The following is a 12,395-nucleotide window of genomic DNA, read 5'->3' as shown; positions in this document are numbered from 1 at the left end:
CAGTCAGAGTGCAGATGCAGTTTCAGCCTCCTGTGGACACTGCTCTGTGACTACCTAGCAGGCTCCTGGAAATTGTACTTGAAACAGTTTCCAAACTGAACAATCCTCTCCACCAAACCACTCCTGTATTCCCTCTTTCCATTTTATACCACCACCATTATCTCTGCCATTCAGCCTACAAAATTGAGTCATTTTTAACTTTACTTGATTTGTATAGCCTGTCTCTCAACTAGTCCTGTCCATTCTGCCTTTTATTCATATTACCCCTTCCATCCCAAGTCTGCCCAGGTCCCCATCTCTTAGGTAGAGGCAAGCTTCAAGTAAGTCGCTGTTTGCAGAAATCTCAAACCGTAAGCAAAATTCCTTTTGATGATGAACAAGTCTACTTGCAGGGCTGCAGGGCTGCTCAGAAGCCTGTTCCTTTTCCTTCATTTTCTTTTGGCCCAAAGGTTAAAAAGCAGGAGACAAATACAGTATGAAGGCGGAGAACCCAAGCTGCTTCTATCTGTTATGCCATATATATATATATATATAGCATCACCCAGCATCTGGCTTTTCATAACATGCTGTTTTTGAGGCTCATCAGGCCCTTAGTTCCATACCTAGTCTACTGTAATAGGCCCCTAACTGGAATCACTTTTGTTTTATCATATATTCCTTAGGCTGTTATGTACAAGCTAAAGTTCAAATGCCTTAGAAAAGCAGTTATGCTACAAGTTATGACTTTAAACTTCCACTGTATCTTTCCCATATCCTGGCCAATTGGCTAGTCTCTGCATGATGTGTATTATTTTGCTTCTGAGCTTATGTTTATGCTGGTAATACTCTAATGAATCTTTAGAACGAATATGCCCTTTTTGTGGTACTTGTCCTTAGAATCGATCTCATTGCTACTGATGACTCACTTTAGTGCTCCAATTTTAATGTAGATTAAACTTTTGCTTCTGTACCAATTACCTTGAAACCTGAAAGGGTAATTAGTTATTTTCTGTAGGACAGCATTTGAGACTTAAATTTCAGGAGTTCGAACCATTCTCAAGATTTTTTTTCCCTAGGCAAAAGAAACTTTCTACATTCTTCTTCTTTCTGATTCTATTCCCATCCATCAAGGAATCAGAAGGGGGAAAAAATCTCACTAGCTACTGTTTCTCTGTGTCTAGATTCCTGATTATCTGGGGGCTTATTAGGAATATTACTATCTTTTGGCTTAGTTAGAAGAACAGCAGAACAGAATCTTCTCCTAATATGTAGGGCAGTCGGGAATTTGTTTACTTCTTTTTCCTCCTCAAAAGGGAAGTGATACTTTTGCTACTTGATTCCAAGACAAGCAGTTCTGTGTTGAGGAAAGTTTTTTTTTTTGGGCAGAGTTTCCTGATGGCAATGTGAGATCCAAATGATTTCTGCTTTCTCTCTCTGGTTGTTTTCATGAGGGCATCTTTGAAACCTGGAAACACCTTATAATAAAAAATAGTGAATCTGTCTGTTGTTGTGTTATCTACTATAGGTTGTCAAAAAAGCAGACATGATCGACAAAAGTATGACTCATCAGGTACAAGCTGAGAGGGAAGCACTGGCACTAAGCAAAAGTCCTTTCATTGTCCATTTGTACTACTCACTGTAGTCAGCAAACAACGTCTACTTGGTGAGTAAGTAATTTTACATTTCTTTTCTCCCTTTAGTCACTGAAGTCATTGACTTAAGATAGTGTCTGGGTTCACAGTACCTAGGTTTGGATCCCAACTCCTAACTTACTAGCTTTAGGACCTTGGCCAAGTTATCAGGTTACTGCACCTGTTCTATTTGCCAGGGTTTTCCAGGGTGAAAGAACTAATAGGGTGTCTGTGTATGTGTGGAGAGGGGGATTTATTTTAAGGAATTGCCCTGTGTGCTTGTGGGGGCTAGCAAGTCAAAAAACTAAAGAGTAGGCAGACTGGCTATAGACCTAGGGAACAGCTGATGTTGCAGCTCAAGTCCAAAAGCAGTATAGAGACAGAAAATTCCCTCTTGTATGTGTCTTGGGGTGAGGGGCAGCAGTGGAAGGGAGGTAAAGACTAGGACAACACCTTGATCTTGTAAGGCCTTCAACTGAATGGATGAGGCCCACCCACATTATGGAGAGAAAAATCAGCTTTTACTCAGTCTGCTGCTTTAAATGTTCACCGCATCTAAAAAATACCTTCGTAACAACATGTAGATTGGTGTTTCACCAAATGTCTAGGTACCGTGGATTAGCTGAACTGATGCATAAAATTAACTGCCATACCTCAGTTTCCACACCTGCAAAATGGAGATAATGATAGTCCCTACCTTACCTTGAAGGTTATTTTGAAGCATGTGAAACAATGTCTGAACATAGTGCTAGAATATTTTGTAGTCACAGGACATACACTTGACATACACTGTATAAAAGTTTGGTATATAATAAGGAAATCTAGGAAGTGGTAAATTTTGGGTGTGTGGACTTTGGGAGTTCTTGCTTTTCATTTAAAGCAACAGCTCAATATTAATTCTAGTGAAAAATTTGAGGGGGACAGCAAGAGGCAAGGTCATTTTGACTACAGATTCTTGAAGTTCTGACTTCAGAGAAGGTCTATGGATCAAATGTTTGGTAACTCCAGTAGCTTCTGTCTAGTATGTACAAATGGTTTTCCATGAATGAATAGGCCTTTAAAATGTAGAATTTAGATATGGGATATATGTGTTTATTAGCAGAAGGCTCATTCCTTTCATAATTTGATTGCCTTTAAGAGTGGAAATCCTTATCCTTGATATGCTCAAGCTGTCTGTGACCCTGGAACATAATCGCGCCACACTGCAACTTTATGCTATACTGGCTTGAGACTGAGCAGAACTCTGATGTGGAAGAACATGATATCCAGCTTTAAGCTAAAGACCTGAAAATTCAGGATAGGCCATAAAAAGAGTCTGATCTAAAACTCCCTTGGTACTTGATGATTAAATCCATTCCTAATCTTTCAGTAAATCTGTGAATATATTTAGACTGATGTTAAATGTGGTTGCAAAGATTTAATGGGAAGGACAGAAAACTTTGGAGAGTAAAAGGTTTATTTAGGACAGTGGTGAGCCCCTTTTTTGCATTAGGACTAATTCAAGATAAAATTTAGTTTTTACAAACCACAGTTGTTTAAATGAATGCATGTTAAATGTGATCATATTGTAAATGCTATTCTTCTACTTATTTTTTCCTCTTAGTGATGACCTCATCTTTTTTAATGACTGCATGGAATTCCATGGATTTATTTATGAATTCCATAATTTTTTTAGTGAATGCCCTATTGTTGAGTTGGTTTCTTTTTTAATGTTTGGTTTTGTTTTTTTTTTACTATTTTAAGTAACTCCAGTGAATACATTAGCATGAATTGCAGTGCATGGTTGTAATGACCTTCTCTGTGGGGAATAAGACCTGGTGATGCTGGGGGGAAGGATTTTGGAGTAAAGATACAAATTTGTATTAGAAATCACCCTCAAAGCAAGACTAAAGACAGCCCTTCAGGAAACCCCAAGGTTCTGAGAAAGCATGAGATAGGGGGTTACTTTTTAGCATGATACACTGTCTTAAGTCCAAAAAACATATATATATAGTAGCAGTAAGAAGATGAAAGACTTTCTGTCTTTTAAGCCACTGGTTGGCAAACTGGCCCAGTTTCTGTACAATGCTTCTTCAGTGGAGACATCTGATATCACCACCTTAAGTCAGTGGTCAAAGTTAACATCACCAATAATAGAACATGCTAACTTTAGGTGTCTCATCTGGTGTGAATCAGTAAGGACTCAACATTGCATATGCCGAAGATGTGTAGCATTTCTCATGAGGAAATAATCAGAGGTCATGAAAGACTTCCCTCTTTCATGGAAGAAAGGAAAAACCTGTTCTGAATTAAAGGAGACTAAAGAGACAGGACAACTAAATACCATGTGTGATCCCGGTTTGAGCATAGGAAATGAGGAAAAATGCTATCAGAGGCAAAATTGAGATAATCAGAGAAATTTGAATATGGACTTTACATTAAATAACATATTTGCATTAACTTCTTTGAATTTTATTACACTGTAGTTATGCAAGAATATCCTTATTAGGAGATATGTGATGAAGAATTTAGTGGTTGACAGGGCATGACCTCTTCAACAATATTCTTGAATTACTCAGCAAGAATTTTTTTTTTATTAAGGTATCATTGATATACAATCACATGAGCAACATTGTGGTTACTACATTCACCCATATTATCAAGTCGCAACCACGTTACAGTCACAGACCATCAGCATAGTAAGATGCTATAGAGTCACTACTTGTCTTCTCTGTGCTACACTGTCTTCCCCCTGCCCTGTTACATTATATGTGCTAATCATAGTTTCCCTTAATCCCCTTATCCATCCCTCCCCACCCACTCTCCCCAGTCCCTTTCCCTTTGGTAACTGTTAGTCCATTCTTAGGTTCGTGAGTCTGCTGCTGTTTTGTTTCTTCAGGTTTTCCTTTGTTGTTATACCCCACAGAAGAATGATACCATCTGGTACTTGACTTTCTTCACCTGGCTTGTTTCACTGAGCACAATATCCTCTAGCTCCATCCATGTGGTTGCAAATGGTAGGATTTATTTACCTCTTATGGCCGAATAATACTCCATTGTGTATATGTACCACATCTTCTTTATCCATTCATCTACTGATGGACATTTTGGTTGCTTCCATATCTTGGCTATTGTAAATAGTGCTGCAATAAACATAGGGGTGGATATGTCTTTTTGAATCTGTGATCCTGTTTTCTTAGGGTAAATTCCTAGGAGTGGAATTCCTGGGTCAAATGGTATTTCTATTTTGAGTGTTTTGAGGAGCCTCCATACTGCTTTCCACAATGGTTGAACTAATATACATTCCCACCAGCAGTGTAGGAGGGTTCCCCTTCCTCCACATCCTCCCCAGCATTTGTTGTTTTGTCTTTTGCATGTTGTCCATTCTAACTTGTGTGTGGTGATATCTCATTGTGGTTTTAATTTGCATTTCCCTGATGAATAGCCATTTGGAGCATCTTTTCATGTGCCTGTTGGCCATCTGAACTTCTTCTTTGGAGAACTGTCTGTTCAGATCGTCTGCCCATTTTTTAATCGGGTTTTTTGCTTTTTGGGTGTTGAGGTGTGTAAGTTCTTTATGTATTTTGGATGTTAACCCCTTGTCAGATATGTCCTTTACAAATATATTCTCCCATACTGTAGGTTGTCTTTTTGTTCTACTGATGGTGACCTTTGCTGTACAGCAGCTTTTTAGTTTGATATAGTCCCACTTGTTCATTTTTGCTTTTGTTTCCCTTTTCCAGAGAGATATGTTCATGAAAAAGTTGCCCATGTTACATTCAAGAGATGTTTCCCTATGTTTTCTTCTAAGAGTTTTATGGTTTCATGACTTACATTCAGGTCTTTGATCCATTTCGAGTTTACTTTTGTGTATGGATTTAGACAGTAATCCAGTTTCATTCTCTTACATGTAACTGTCCAATTTTGCCAACACCAGTTGTTGAAGAGGCTGTCATTTCCCCAGTGTATATCCATGGCTCCTCTTTCAGATATTAATTGACCATATATGCTTGGGTTTGTATCTGGGTTCTCTATCCTGTCCCACTGGTCTATGGGTCTGTTCTTGTGCCAGTGCCAAATTGTCTTGATTACTGTGGCTTTGTAGTAGAGATTGAAGTCAGGGAGCATAATTCCCCCTGCTTTATTCTTCCTTCTCAGTATTGCTTTGGTATTCGGGGTCTTTTGTCATTCCATATGAATTTTAGAACTATTTGCTCTAGTTCATTGAAGAATGCTGTTGGTATTTTGATAGGGATTGCATTGAATCTATAGATTGCTTTAGGCAGGATGGCCATTTTGACAATATTGATTCTTCCTAGCCAAGAACATGGGATGAATTTCCATGTATTATAGTCCTCTTTAATTTATCTTAAGAGTGAGTGTCTTCTAGTTTTCAGGGTATATATAGGTCTTTCACTTCCTTGGTTAGGTTTATTCCTAGGTATTTTATTCTTTTGATGCAATTGTGAATGGCATTGTTTTCCTGATTTCTCTTTCTGCTAGTTTATCATTAGTGTATAGTAATATAAGGGATTTATGGTATTAATTTTGTAACCCACAACTTTGCTGAATTCAGATGTTTGTTCTAGGAGTTTTGGAGTGGATTCTTTTGTTTTTTTTATGTACAATATCATGTCATCTGCAAACAGGGACAGTTTAACTTCTTTGTTGCCAATCTGGATGCCTTTTATTTCTTTGTGTTGTCTGGCTGGGCTAGGGCCTCCAGTACTATGTTGAATAGAAGTGGGGAGAGTGGGCATCCTTGTCTTGTTCCCAGTCTTAGAGGAAAAGCTGAAAGCTTTTCACTGTTAAGTATGATGTTGGCTGTGGGTTTGTCATATATGGCCTTTCTTATGTTGAGGTACTTGCCCTCTGTACCCATGTTGTTGGGAGTTTTTATCACGAATGTGTGTTGAATTTTGTTGAATGGTTTTTGATGTCTGTGGAGATGATCATGTGATTTTTGTCCATCTTTTTATTGATATAGTGGATGATGTTGATGGATTTTTGAATATTGTACCATCCTTGCATACGTGGGATGAATCCCACTCATCATGATGTCTAATTCTCTTGATGTATTTTTGAATTTGGCTTGCTAATATTTTGTTGAGTATTTTTGCATCTGTGTTCATTAGGGATATTGGTCTGTAGTTTTTTTTGTGTGTGGTGCCTTTGCCTTGTTTTGGTATTAGAGTGTGGTTGGCTTCATAAAATGAGTTTGGAAGTATTCTCTCCTCTTCTATTTTTTGGAAAACTTTAAGGAGAGTGGGTATGATGTCTTCTCTAAATGTCTGCTAAAATTCAGTGGTGAAGCCATCTTCTGTTCCAGTAGTTTTTGTTTACTGATTCAACTTCATTCCTGGTAATTGGTCTGTTCAGATTTTCTGTTTCTTACTGGGTCAGTCTTGGAAGGTTGTATTTTTCTAGAAGGTTGTCCATTTCTTCTAGGTTATCCAGTTTGTTAGCATATAGTTTTTCATAGTATTCTCTAATAATTCTTTGAATTTCTGTGGTGTCCATCATGATTTTTCCTTTGTCATTTCTGATTCTGTTTATGTGTGTAGATTCTCTTTTTTTTCTTGGTAAGTCTGGCTAGGGGTTATCTATTTTGTTTATTTTTCAAAGGACCAGCTCTTGGTTTCATAAATTTTTTCTGTTGTGTTGTTCTTCTCAGTTTTATTTATTTATTCTCTGATCATTATTATTTCCCTCTTTCTGCTGAATTTGGGCCTCATGTGTTCTTTTTCCAGTTTCAATAATTGTGAATTTAGACTGTTCATTTGGGATAATTCTTCCTTTTTTAAATAGGCCAGGATTGCTATATACTTTCCTCTTAGAACTGCCTTCACTGTGTCCCACAGGAGTTGAGGCATTGCGCTGTTGTTGTCATTTGTTTCCATATATTGTTTGATCTCTGTTTTAATTTGGTCATTGATCCATTGATTATTTAGGAGCGTGTTGTAAAGCCTCCATGTGTTTGTGAGCTTTTTCATTTTCTTTGTACAGTTCACTTCTAGTTTCCTACCTTTCGATCTGAGAAGTTGGTTGGTACAGTTTTGGTCTTTTTGAATTTGCTGAGGCTCTTTTTGTGGCCTGGTATGTGATCTATTCTTGAAAATGATCCATGTGCACTTGAGAAGAATTTGTATCCTGCTGCTTTTGGATGGAGTGTTCTATAGCTGTCTGTTAGGTCCATTTGTTCTAATGTGTTCTTCAGTGCCTCTGTTTCCTTACTTATTTTCTGTCTGGGTTATCTGTACTTTGGAGTGAGTGATGTGTTGAAGTCTCCTAAAATGAATGCATTTCATTCTCTTTCCCCCTTTAATTCTGTTAGTATTTGTTTCACATATGTAGGTGCTCCTGTGTTGGGTCCATAGATATTTATAATGGTTATATCCTTTTGTTGGACTGACCCCTTTATCATTATGAATGTCCTTCATTTACTGTCTTTGTTTTGAAGTCTGTTTTGTCTGATACAAGTACTGCAACTCCTGCTTTTTTCTCCCTATTGTTTGCATGACATAACTTTTTCCATCCCTTCACTTTTAGTGTGTGTATGTTTTTGGTTTTGAAGTGAGTCTCTTGTAGGCCACATTAGGATGGGTCTTGCATTTTCATCCATTCTGTAACTCTGTGTCTTTTGATTGGTGCATTCAGTCCATTTACATTTAGGATTATTATTGATAGATATGTATTTACTGCCATTGCAGGCTTTGAATTTGTGGTTACCAAAGGTTCAAGGGCAGCTTCTTTTCTATCTAGCAGTCTACCTTAACTCACTTATTGCGCTATTATAAACACAGTCTGATGACTCTTTTTTCTCTCCCTTCTTTTTCTTCCCCCTCCAGTCTTTATATGTTAGGTGTCATATTTTGTACTCTTTGTGTAGCTCTTGACTGACTTTGTGAGTAGCTGATTTAATTTTACATTTGGTTAGTATTTAGTTGGTCTACTTGCTTTTCTGTGGTTTTATTTTCTTTGGTAACAGCTATGTAGTTTTAGGCATACTTCCATCCAGAGCGGTCCCTTTAAAATACACTGTAGAGATGGTTCATGGGAGGTAGATTTCCTCATTTTCTCTTACCTGGGAATTGTTTAACCCCTCTTTCAAATTTAAATTATAATCTTGCTGGTAGAGTATTCTTGGATCAAGGCCCTTCTGTTTCGTTGCATTGAATATATCATGCCACTCCATTCTGGCCTGTAAGGTTTCTGCTGAGAAATCTGCAGATAACCTGATGGGTTTTCCTTTGTCGGTGATCTTTTTTCTCTCCCTGACTGCTTTTAATACTCTCTCCTTGTCCTTGATCTTTACCATTTTAATTATTGTATGTCTTGGTGTTGTCTTCCTTGGATCCCTTGTGTTGGGAGATCTGTAGATTTCCATGTCCTGATAGACTATTTACTTGCCCAGATTCGGGAAGTTTTCAGCAATTATTTCTTCAAAGACCCTTTTTATCCCTTTTTCTCTCTTCTTTTTCTTCTGGTGCCCCTGTAATGCATTTTTGTCCACCTGTTCCATTTGGATTGGTCACACAGTTCTCTTATATTCTTTCATTCCTAGAGATCCTTTTTTTATCTCTCTGCCTCAGCTTCTCTGTATTCCTCTTCTCTCATTTCTACTTCATTTACTGCCTCCTCTACCTCACCTAATCTGCTTTTAAATCCCTCCATTGTTTGTTTCATTTCAGTTATGTCCCTCCTGAATTTGTCCCTAAGCTCTTGAATAATTTTCTGTAGCTCCATTAGCATGCTTGTGACTTTTATTTTGAATTCTTTTTCAGGAAGATTTGTGATTTCAGTCTCACCAAACCCTCTTTCTGGTGTTTGAGGGATTTTGAATTGAACAAGGTTCTGCCTTTCCATAGTCCTGGAGCAATGGGAGTGGTGGCAGGTGAGTGGCACAGGTGTCAGCTGAGAGGAAAAAGTCCCTTCCTGCTTGCTGGTCACCATACCTCTCTCCACTGTTTGTGCTAGTTAACCACGTGCAGGGAGCAGCCTGTGGGTTAATCCCCTAAACTGCTGTGGGTGGGGTTGCCCGTGGGATGACCTAGGGTGATGGTGGGGGTCGCAGTCGAGTGGCGCAGCACCTGCAAGAACAAAGCTGTTTCATGCTTCCTGGTCTCAGTGCCCGTCTCTGCTGTCTTTGCTGGTCAACCGCATGCAGGGAGCAGCCTCTGGGTCTGGGCCCCTTAGCCATGTGCAGGGAGAAGCCTCTGCGTTAAGCTGTGTAGTTGCAGTAGGCAGGGCTGCCCTCCGGCTGGTCTGCCGCAATGGCCAGGACAGGTGGTTTGCTCGCAGGTGCTGGCAGGGTGAAAGGAACCACAGGGTGCTTGTCGTGGTGAGGGGCCTTGGGGCTGCATTGCCAACCAGGGGGATAGGGCGCCTGAAGCTCCTGAAAGTTTCCAGCCTGCTGGGCCGAGTGTTCCAGGACGATTTTGTCCACCTGTTCCTTTTCCTAAACCCTTGCCCCTTTAAAAGAGAAGTCTTTTAAAGCGCCTGTTTTTCTTTTGTCCTAGGGCAGCCAGTTGTGGGAACCTATTCACAATCTTAGTCTCAGACTTTGCTTTTCTGCCCCTCTTATCTCCAGAACACTATGCAGTGTGGGTCTGTGCTCCTGGGGTAGATTTCTAGGGCTGGGTATTGAGCAGTCCTGTGCTTCCTCTCCCTCCCTGCTCTGATTCTTTTCCTCCTGCCAGTGAGCTGCTGTGGGGTGAGTCCTCAGGTCCTGCTGGGTCGTGGCTTTGTACTTTACCTTTTCTGTGAGATGTTGGGTTCTCGCAGATGTAGACTGGCTGGTGTACCATTACTTCTGGTCACTCTTTTAGTAATGGTTGTATGTGCTGTATTTTCAAAATATATGTGGTTTTGGAAGAAGATTTCTGCCACATTACTCACGCGGCCATCTTTTCTCCGCCTCTTCAGCAATAATTTAAAAGTTGTATATTAATCCCAGTTGCTAATGTTACCATATTTTTTAAGCTGCTTATTCTGAACAAAAATACATGCATGTAAGAAATGTAGATTAATGATATTGTGTTCTTATGTTTATTTTCTAACATAATTAGTGATTAGTGTAAATATTTACTTCATATTCATATATGTGGAGAGAAAGAGAGCAGATGTGGCAAAATGCTAACAACTAGTGAATCTAGATGGAAGAATATATGGGATATCATTCTACTATTCTTACACCTTTTCAGTAAGTCTGAATTTTTAAACAGCTTAAATTAAATGAAAAACCTATGGGAACATGAGCAAACCTGGAATTAATTTGTACTGAGTAATACCAAGAAAATTTGTATCTCTTGTAGAACTATGCTAAAAATATGCTCACATTACATTTAATAGTAGTGGCTTTGTTTGCCACATTTATATTCCCTTTTGATAGGTAATGGAATATCTTATTGGTGGGGATGTCAAGTCTCTCCTTCATATATATGGTTATTTTGATGAAGAGATGGCTGTGAAATACCTTTCTGAGGTAGCATTGGCTCTAGACTATCTTCACAGACATGGAATCATCCACAGGTAAAGACTGACTTTTCTCCAAACTGTTACTGAAAAGCATAGGTTATCAAATTACGTATCAGATATTGGAGTCTTAAATATTTGCATTACCACTTGCCTATTTACCTGGGTTATCTAAAGTTTAGTAGTAACTTCTGTGAGTTTAGAAATAGAGTCAACTGTTTTTTTCGTCTCCCTGTGCTTTTTCAATTGTTTTGACTGTGGGTGTGCCATTTTATTGTGAAGAATATTGCATCTTTTTTCCACTCCTTTACCGTCATACCCAGCTAATTTACAGTGTTTTGCTTGGTGCAAAGAAAATCAGGTTATGTGGCTTTTTTCTTAAGGCTTAGTCTTACCCTCCTTGAAAGAGGTAAATGTGATTTGACCAGGCTTATGGTTTATTTTATCTGATGAAGCTTATTTATTTTAATGGAGTATGTAATGAGTAATGCCAAAGACAATCTAGCATTAAATCCATTAACATGCTTGTAGATTCAAATATACAAAAGATGGTTTGCTTTTGAGAGTTGTTTTCTGCACTTTGAAAGCCATCAATGAGTACTTATTTTAGGGAAAATAAATAGGATTTGATTCTTCTGTAACCTTCTATTTTTTTCCCTGTTAATTCTGTTAGCAACACTAGCTGTTTTTTAGTTATCTGCTACTTGTCTTTTGTATGCACAGGGATTTGAAACCAGATAACATGCTAATTTCTAATGAAGGTCATATTAAGTTAACAGATTTTGGCCTTTCCAAAGTTACTTTGAATAGAGGTAAGAAAAATAGCAGGTAAGTTACCTTTTTAAAAATCCAAGAAATTTTTAGACACTACGCTTCATTAACTTCCTCTGTTTTCATTTTTAGTTTATAATGAATAAAATTTGATGATTATTTGTTCCAAGATAGTCTAGAAACATGTATATTCTTGATTGCCCAAAGGTCCTCAAAGATCTTTGGATCGTCAAAAAGAACTCAGTTTCTGTTCTTCTGACTTCTTATTCCTACTAAAATTTGTTCTGACCAGTTAAACATCAATAAAATGACTAAAATAATTATAATGATTAAAAGTTAACCCTTAAAGAACTTATTCAAATGTACATAATAAACAACAGGCAAAGAAAATGAACACAGAATTCACACACACACACACACACACACACACACACACACACACACATGAGAATATATTAATTTCACTACTAGTGATGGAAGAAATTCTAATTTAAAAAAATAATGTATACATTAATACACTATTAAGCTGGCCCCCCAAAAAGGAGAACTGGAGATCCAAAG

At 38.2% G+C, this 12,395-nt stretch overlaps 1 pseudogene; it reads left to right on the top strand.

The window, feature by feature from the left end:
* LOC118914297 (serine/threonine-protein kinase greatwall-like) overlaps positions 1–12,395 on the top strand; it is an 88,145-nt pseudogene that overhangs the window by 42,294 nt on the left and 33,456 nt on the right.

The sequence above is a fragment of the Manis pentadactyla genome, chromosome 3, assembly GCF_030020395.1.
Source record: "Manis pentadactyla isolate mManPen7 chromosome 3, mManPen7.hap1, whole genome shotgun sequence".
Lineage (NCBI taxonomy): Eukaryota > Metazoa > Chordata > Mammalia > Pholidota > Manidae > Manis > Manis pentadactyla.
Note: the sequence above shows the minus strand (reverse complement) of the source record. Positions and strands in the feature narration are given on the sequence as shown.